This window comes from Mycteria americana, chromosome 10 (genome assembly GCF_035582795.1).
Source record: "Mycteria americana isolate JAX WOST 10 ecotype Jacksonville Zoo and Gardens chromosome 10, USCA_MyAme_1.0, whole genome shotgun sequence".
NCBI lineage: Eukaryota > Metazoa > Chordata > Aves > Ciconiiformes > Ciconiidae > Mycteria > Mycteria americana.
The window spans coordinates 8,381,966-8,389,743 of record NC_134374.1 but is presented as its reverse complement, the minus strand read 5'-3'; positions in this window follow the sequence as shown (position 1 = coordinate 8,389,743).

The window sequence follows — 7,778 nt, the reverse complement described above, 5'->3', positions numbered from 1 at the left end:
TCACTAAGCTTTTTCATTCTCCTTCTTTATCACACGCACCTTTCTCCGACTGGTGGTGTGGCTGTTCAGTTGAAACTATTTTGTGGGGTTTGAGCAACTGAGGGGTTTGTTAATAATAAACCTTTGAATCAGAGAAGCCCAGATTCTCCCACTTTTGCCAGGGCCCAGCAGTATTTGCCTACATAAGTACTTCCACTGAGTCCAAGAAAAGTATTTATGGAGCTATTTAATGGTCAATCTGATTACCAGTGTTGGAGTCTGGCCTAATATGAATAAGGAATAATCTTTATTTCCTCTTAATTCTATAATTTCTTTTTAAAAATGGGCATGTGGAGATAATACGTGGTTAGTACATTTTCATTTTAAAACATATTTCTCATTCAGTTTTATACAGAACGGTTACAGTGGACTCATGATTGCCTTGAAATTTTCATATTGAACTCATCAATAAGATAACACACCAAAATAAAGATAAAATAAATGTTACCTTCTAAACTGATAATAAAATCTGTTTCATGTAGTTTTAATCCATGAAGTTGGATGCTACTAATACAAAATGACAAGGTGAAGTTATTGATTTTTATTTAAATGTTAATACCTGATTTATATAGTGAAAAAGCAGTGGATGAAGGCTAGGACTTGAAGAACTAATTGCAATAATTCGCAGTAGATTACTTTGTCCTTACTGGATGCAAAACGCCTTCTCTAAGTCTCTGAAGCTCATTAGGAACTGAAGGTGCTCAGCTCCTTGCAGGAGCCCGCTTGGCTTTCTTTATTCCATGTCATTTGATTGAGGCTAATTCAAAGCCGCAAGCTGTGACGGGAGTAGCTGGTTCTGCGTACACAGCCACGCGTGAGGGAGTAGCTGAAGACAGAACAGAGGGCAGCGCTGCCTTTTAGACGTGTGCCTGTACCTACGACCAAGACAATTAAAATGGTCAGTGACTTTTTTTCCATGCTTGTTGAAAACATTGGTCTAGCTCAGGCCTGACGATCCCACCTTTCTAGTGGCAGGCGAGGGCGGCCGCCCTTTCCATGGCGGGGGCCATGCTGCAGCTTGGAAGCCCTTTTGGCAGGTGGGGCTCAGCATCTGGCCATGTGTGGAGATGCCCAGGCCCTCCCTCATCTCTAACGTGATGTGGTGGTAGATTCTTCAGCATAGAAGAGCTGATTTACTGGTTGCATCAGTTACTCTTGGGATCAGGTTTATGGACTTAGGTGAATTTTATTCTGCCAGATATTTCTGTGCATGGCAGATGCCTGAATAATCTCTGGGCAGATGTGAGGGTTTGATTATACTCTTATAGGAACCATCTCCAAAAGTTTCATAAAAGATGTCTTTTCCTTAGTTCTGACTGTCAGCACTTCACACAGCATTCCCACAGGGTGGGCAGGGATTGCCTTTTAGTGATGGGGGGGACAAGACTTGGAACAGTTAAATGTCTCATCCAAGGATGCACGGGTGACCCAGAGTCCGAAAAGGAATTTGTATTTTGAAAGGCTGAAATTCAAATTCAGGTTTCTTCCAAAACATGAAAAGCGTTTGGATTCACCTTCACTAAAGAAGCATGGAGGGCTCCCAAACGCACATGGGAAGTTCTCACTGGCTTTCGCCAGGTCAACCTAAAATGGGAGCTGCTGCTGTTTTCCAGTCATTTAGCTGTGGATGAGCACAAATGATCTGAACATGAGCACAATCTACAGACCCATTTCAGTGATCGCCCGTGGCAGCTCCATAATACCCAGAAGGAGTCTGACTAAGTAGCTCACAGAGCATTGATCCTTTGCAAAAGACAGCAATTTTCAAGAAGAAGCAAAAAACCTTGCCACCCCGCACTGCAGGTCAGCACGCACCTGCATGATCCTGTGTCTTTACCACCGTATCAGTGTGTCCTCTAATTGCCTCTCATTCATCAACACCGAAGTCCTTTCTCTGGCACTTAAGGCGCCCTCAGTTAAAATATATTTTCTCCCTGTTATATTCACTTTTTGTGAATTAAGTCTCTGAAAGATGACAGAACTACATTCCTGGAGGGTGAAATGCTCAGTTTGACCAGGGAACAGGAGTCAATAACACAGCTTCTGCACTAATATGTGCCCGTTGAAGCTTGGGGCACTGGCTGAGATTACCAGTTACGGAGCGGGTATATCTCGTAGTGAATTATTACAACCATCAATCCTGTTTTACAGAGGATACTGAACACCAATAGCATTTACTTTTGACTATTACCAGCCTGGGGCTCATTTCACACCATCAAACCAGAAGCGTGTACCCTAACACTAATCTTCCAAGCCATCTAGGGTTATTCTCCTGTCAAGGTAATAGATGGTACCCGTCAGCTGCTGGGTTTGCTTCTAGCGCGTTGCTACTAGAGCAGCACTGCCTGTTCAAACGTCACCTTAGGAAAAGAACTGAACACGGAAAGCAAAATGTGGTTTGGTTTGATGATGGTTAGGTTACAGTGGGATGATGAAGAAGCTCTCGCTTACACCGCCAGCCGTCGGCTAAGAGGAGAGGGCAGCCCAGTGTGCAGCAGCAGCAGCAGCAGCAGTCACTTTGCCATGGGTGGAGCAAAGACTCTTATCTCGAGATAAAATGGAAGGGGCCAGTACCAGGAACTGTATGTTAACAGACTCTGTGACTCCAACCTGTGTACACTGAAACATATTCAGAAATGTTCCCTTCCAAGCCACTCCCTTGTATTCACTCTACAAACAGAAGTGTCAGTCATTAAAAAAATGAAGCCCAGAGGCACACCCAGAGCAAGGCAGCATCGCCCAGCCAAGCACTGCCGTGATATTTAGGGGTTGCTTCTGTCGGCCCGAAACCTAATTAAAAAACTTCCTGTAGAATTGCACGTTTAACTTGACAAAGCTCAGCAGCACTTCAACTGCTTTGTCTTCCTGAAATATGCTAAATATGTGATTGTTCAAAGACCCCAAACCCAGCATAACGTGATTTACAAAGCTCTCTAGTTCAGTATCACATCTGATTGCTGGGGATGAAGAGTGTAATTAAGGATTCAAACAAGTACAGTAAAAGAGCTGCTTTAAGCCTCTAAATCCATCATTAGGTTGACTTCCAAATGCACTTTACAGTTGGCTTGCTTATTGCACAGCCTCATTTGTTGTCTAAAAAATATTTATAAGCTTTTGCTGGAGTGCTTGCTGCCTGAAAGTTAATTCATGAACTCACTGTTATTTTCAAGCTCACAGAGAGTGAAAGTCTGTAAAGGCACCAATAGTATAAACTCTTCTGAGGAGAGCACCATGGCTTGTCGCCTCAAAATAACTTGATGAGAAATATACTTAATCCTCTGTTTCCACTTCCCAGAAAAGGCACAGTTTATTATCAAAAAGCACAATACCATTTCCTTATAAAGGTGCTGGACTGGTCTTGGTTATATTGTCCCCTTTCTCACTCCAGAAAGAAGTACTTTTTTCCTTTTAACCATTCAAAAGGCAGGGTCCACTAGGGCAAACTCTTTATCCAACAAGCTTTCCTCTTTCTGGGGAGAAAAAAAAAAGTGCTGAAATGAGATACACCAGATCAGTGATTGCCAGGAGATTAGAGGGCTGCATGGCCAGGGACCAGCACTTTGGGCTGGGTTTGGTGGGCTCGTACCTGGGCTTTCTGACTTCTTTCATATGGTTCTCTGCTAGCCAGCGTCTCAAAGTGGGTTTCCTGGGCATGGCAGAGCGGCATGGACTCACATGTCACATCTGTGTGATGGCTGTACTGCCTTCGCAGGTCCGTGTCCTGAGGATGGCATGAAAGCTGTTGTGTCAGTGTTGTGCCTGTATCCTGAGTGGTTCTGGCAGCCCTAAGCGTGCCTCCTGTCTATCCTGCTTGCCAGTTGGCAACTTTATCCCCAGAGATAAACTTTGCCTTATTGTAAGTGCTGTATATCGCATTATGCTGAATTCCAGCTAGACCTCCCATGCTCCGCGTGGTTGGAATAGCTCCTATTTTGACATGTGTTCTGTCAAGGCACATGCTGGCGATTCAATAGGCGAGTCTGTGCTGAAGTCGGTAGCCCAGGGTGCAGCTAGGGGTGCTCATCAGTGCTTGAGCTTTTCAGTTTTTCCCTTAAACTTACTGAAATCCAGTGGAAATGTATAGAGAAAGCCATTCAAGCATCCAGCATCATCTTTAGCAGAAGTGTGGACTGCAGTGTTCTGGCCGTGTCCTAGCTGGGGGGAGTCAGTCTGTCCTTGACATGCCCTTGGCAGTTTCGGGTAGATGTAAATACACCCCTGTGGGGCTGGCAATGGCCTGGGCTGTTATTCTAACATTTTCCACAATTCTGGACTATTGCAGTTGGGGTAGCTTGGACATTTTAGATTGCTCAGAAATGTGGCAGGCAGTTAATTCAGTGGGATTTTGTTAAGAGCATGCAAAATTCTAGACCTCTGCCATCTGATCTGGCCTGTTTGACAGACGCAGCAGATGTAGGAAGTTTTCTTATCCTGTATCGGCTGTAGGAAGCTGATGCCTGCTGCAGTTGAAGGGATTTGTTTGTGTGCAACACATTGCAATAGAGCTCTAACACCTGTACCCACAGCGGTGTTTATTTAGGCATGCAAGTCCCACGTGAAATCGGTGCAAATGTAAGCACCTGGATAAATTTGTGGATCTGCCTCAGGCCTTTTGGGTTGATGGTAACACTCCCCCGTCTTCCCTGCCTTCTGGCCTCAGGAAAGCATAAAAAAGCAGAGAAACAGCTGCTCGTGATGCTGTCCCAGACCTCCTGGGGATGCTGGTGTAGCATCCACATGACCCGGGACTGGGCTGCCTTGGATTGTGCCGGGCTAGGGTGATGGGAGTGCTGGAGAGAGTGTTGTCGCAGAAGCAGAGCGATGGTTTTGCAGCAGTTGTGGTGGTAGTATAAATGGTAAGTTTTACCCCCACTGTTTCACGGGTGAGCTGTGCACCATGTGTGCCCTGGCTGATGCAGGCTAAAGAATGACTTTCTAACAAAAAGTGCCACCATCAAAGAATCCGTTTATGTGCTGTGGCTCAGGTGTTAAAACCAAAGCAAGCCCTCTGCTGCATGATAAATCACAGTAAAATGGTTCTGTCTTTGTACAATTGCTGTTCCCTTGAATTTCCATTGGCTGTATAACCTTTTCACTGCATATGATTAACTTGCATTGTTATGTCTTTTTTTTTCCCTTGTTCTTTTTCATGTAGTTTCAGAATTGAAGCTAATAAAGCAAAAAAAAAAAAAAAAAAAAGGAAAATTCACAGTGGGGATCTGGGGATTAAACTGTCTATCAACCTTATCGGAGGGAAAGGTCTTTTTTGTAATCATTGTTTGCATTTTCAATAGGTTAACAATTTCTGAAACTGTTAAGTGATGTTGTTCCTTGAGTTTGGCAGCATTTGTTGTACTTGTCTAAAATGAAGAATGCTTTCAGCTTAAGAGTGCATATAACTGCATAATTTATATGGTGCCTGCTTGCCTTAACAGGTATGATAATGTAATTTTAGGATTACCATGCCAAACTAAAACCTGGCATAAAATTCATGCAATTGTGCTAAACTCTATGGTTTCCACCTGCTCCTGCCGACTCTGAAATGGAGGCTTTTGGTGGAGAGATGTTAAAACAATGCTAGTGTTTGGTGCTTTTCAAACACACCAATTCATGCTGTCAAACGAATACAAGGCAATCGCATTCTTTATTTTAAAAAATAGCTAGTTTTTAATTCTCACTGTTTCAAGGAAATGCTTGGACATGCTGACCTCAGCGCTGACCTCAGCTGCTCCCTACTCCAAGTAGGGAGGAATTGCTAAAATCTCTTTGCTTTTGGCGTGCTCTGATTTAGGAAAGAGACTAAAGCAGCCTCTGGTGTCTGAGCATTGCTTTGCCTGCCCGAGTTTCACCTGGGTGCCGATCCTTCTCATTTGACTTCACGTAACTGGCGCCTGGTGGGAACTGAAGTCTCTGGGAGAAGCTGCTCCGTGTCCAGGCTCTGCAGCTTGGCTGCCCTCTGGAGGAGCCTGCCTTCCCTGAGACTGCACGGCCTGTTTCTTGGGGAGGCGGAATAATAGTTGTATATGCCATTAATTATTAATTAATAGTTGTATAGCTCGTTTTCCCTCAGCTGCCCTTCTCCAGGCATGCGTGCCTGGAGCCTGGCTCTGCCGCCAGCAGCCAGCTCCCCATTCGGCTCCGGCACCGGCTCCTCGAGGTGGGATGTGATGGGGTGTTTTCCTTGGGAGGCTCCGGATTCCCCGAAGCTGGGCAGTGCTTTGGAAATGCTGTGGTATGTTAAGGTGAGCACACTAATGCGAGGTGAACTAAGGGCGACCGCTTGCTTAGCGCCTGGTTTTGATGAGAATTTTCCTTTTGATTCCCAGGAGCTTCGTACTGGGAGAAGGTTACTTGTTTAGTTGGTTTTAATTCTCAGGAAGAATGATACGATGCTTCCTATCCTGCTTTGTTAATAATCTCATTAAGTTGTCTTAATTACCTTAATTACACTTAGTATCACAGCGCAACGGTGCGATGTGATGAAGTTGTCGAGCAGAGGATCAGCTATCCTGAATAAAAAAGACCGGCAGAGATAAACCTAAGCACTTTTTTTGTCATGCCTTTGATTTGCTTGTGGCAGGCAACCAAAGTTACTCATCAGCTGATCGGGACTGAGATCCTGTAGCCCAGCAGCTCTGTTACACACCGCGTGTTAGCAGTCCAAATTCTTTGGAAGCACTTGTTATCCTTCGGCGATCGAGTAGGCAGTGAGTTTGCAAACTGGAGGGAAGTAATGGAAAATGAAACTGTCAGCAGCCCGTACATCATGGGAGCCGCTGGGAAAGCAATCACTCAGATGACTTCATCTGAAAAACACATGAATCTTAATAGTGTGTAGGGTGTAACCTTTGAAGAACAACTAATCCAGTTGTACACAGCAATTTGATTCAAATGAGCTAATAAAAGCAGTGGGGCAGCCTGGCCTGGCACAGTTACATCCCTGTCACGCCTTCACTCGCGGCAGCAGGGGTTCGCAGCTGTGCAAACATGGCCCGGTGGCGCAGAAACCACCGGTCCGTGGCCGGTAGCTGTGGCACGCTGAACGCCAGCCCTCGCCCCGCAGTCCAGCTCCCTCGGGTGAGGAGCATGCTTGGTTCTGGCTGCCTACAGCCAGCCTGTGTCCTGCACATCTGCTGTGCGCGGCCGTGTCCTCGCTCCCGCGCCGTGGCTGGCTTCCCCCGGGCCAGGCTGGTGGGTCCTGCGGAGCCCTGGGCACCCCATGGTGCAGCCCCATAAGGGCCCGTGCCCATGGCACCCGGGGTGCTGCACCCCAGCCCCTCTCCGGCAGGCACCTCCGCTCGCCCGGCTGGGCTCCTCCTCGCCTGTGCGGCTTCAGAGCAGTCGACTTGCTGCAACAATCTTGATTCATAAACTACCCTGTAATTCCCAGACTCTCAGAAGGAAAAAGCAAAAAGCCGCAGGCTTGTACGGGCATCCTCAAAGAATCAAAGTGGTTTGTAAAGTTATCAGAAGTGCAATGGGGCTCTTTTTGCTCTTTTTCTCCCCAAACGCTGAGTATTGCTGCTGTGCCAGAGACGACGTAAAACTCCTACTGGGTGGCCTTTTCTGTAACGTTCAATAGCTAAAGTGATATGTTCTTGGAGCCTGTATGAAATGCTGAAAAGTTTCCAATTCTATAAGCAGACAGCCCCCAGAAAGAAAGAATGGCTTAAAATCCGGTTCGGGGAGGTATTTATGGGCACCAGTGATGTGACTGATATTGAATTAGCATTAGCTTT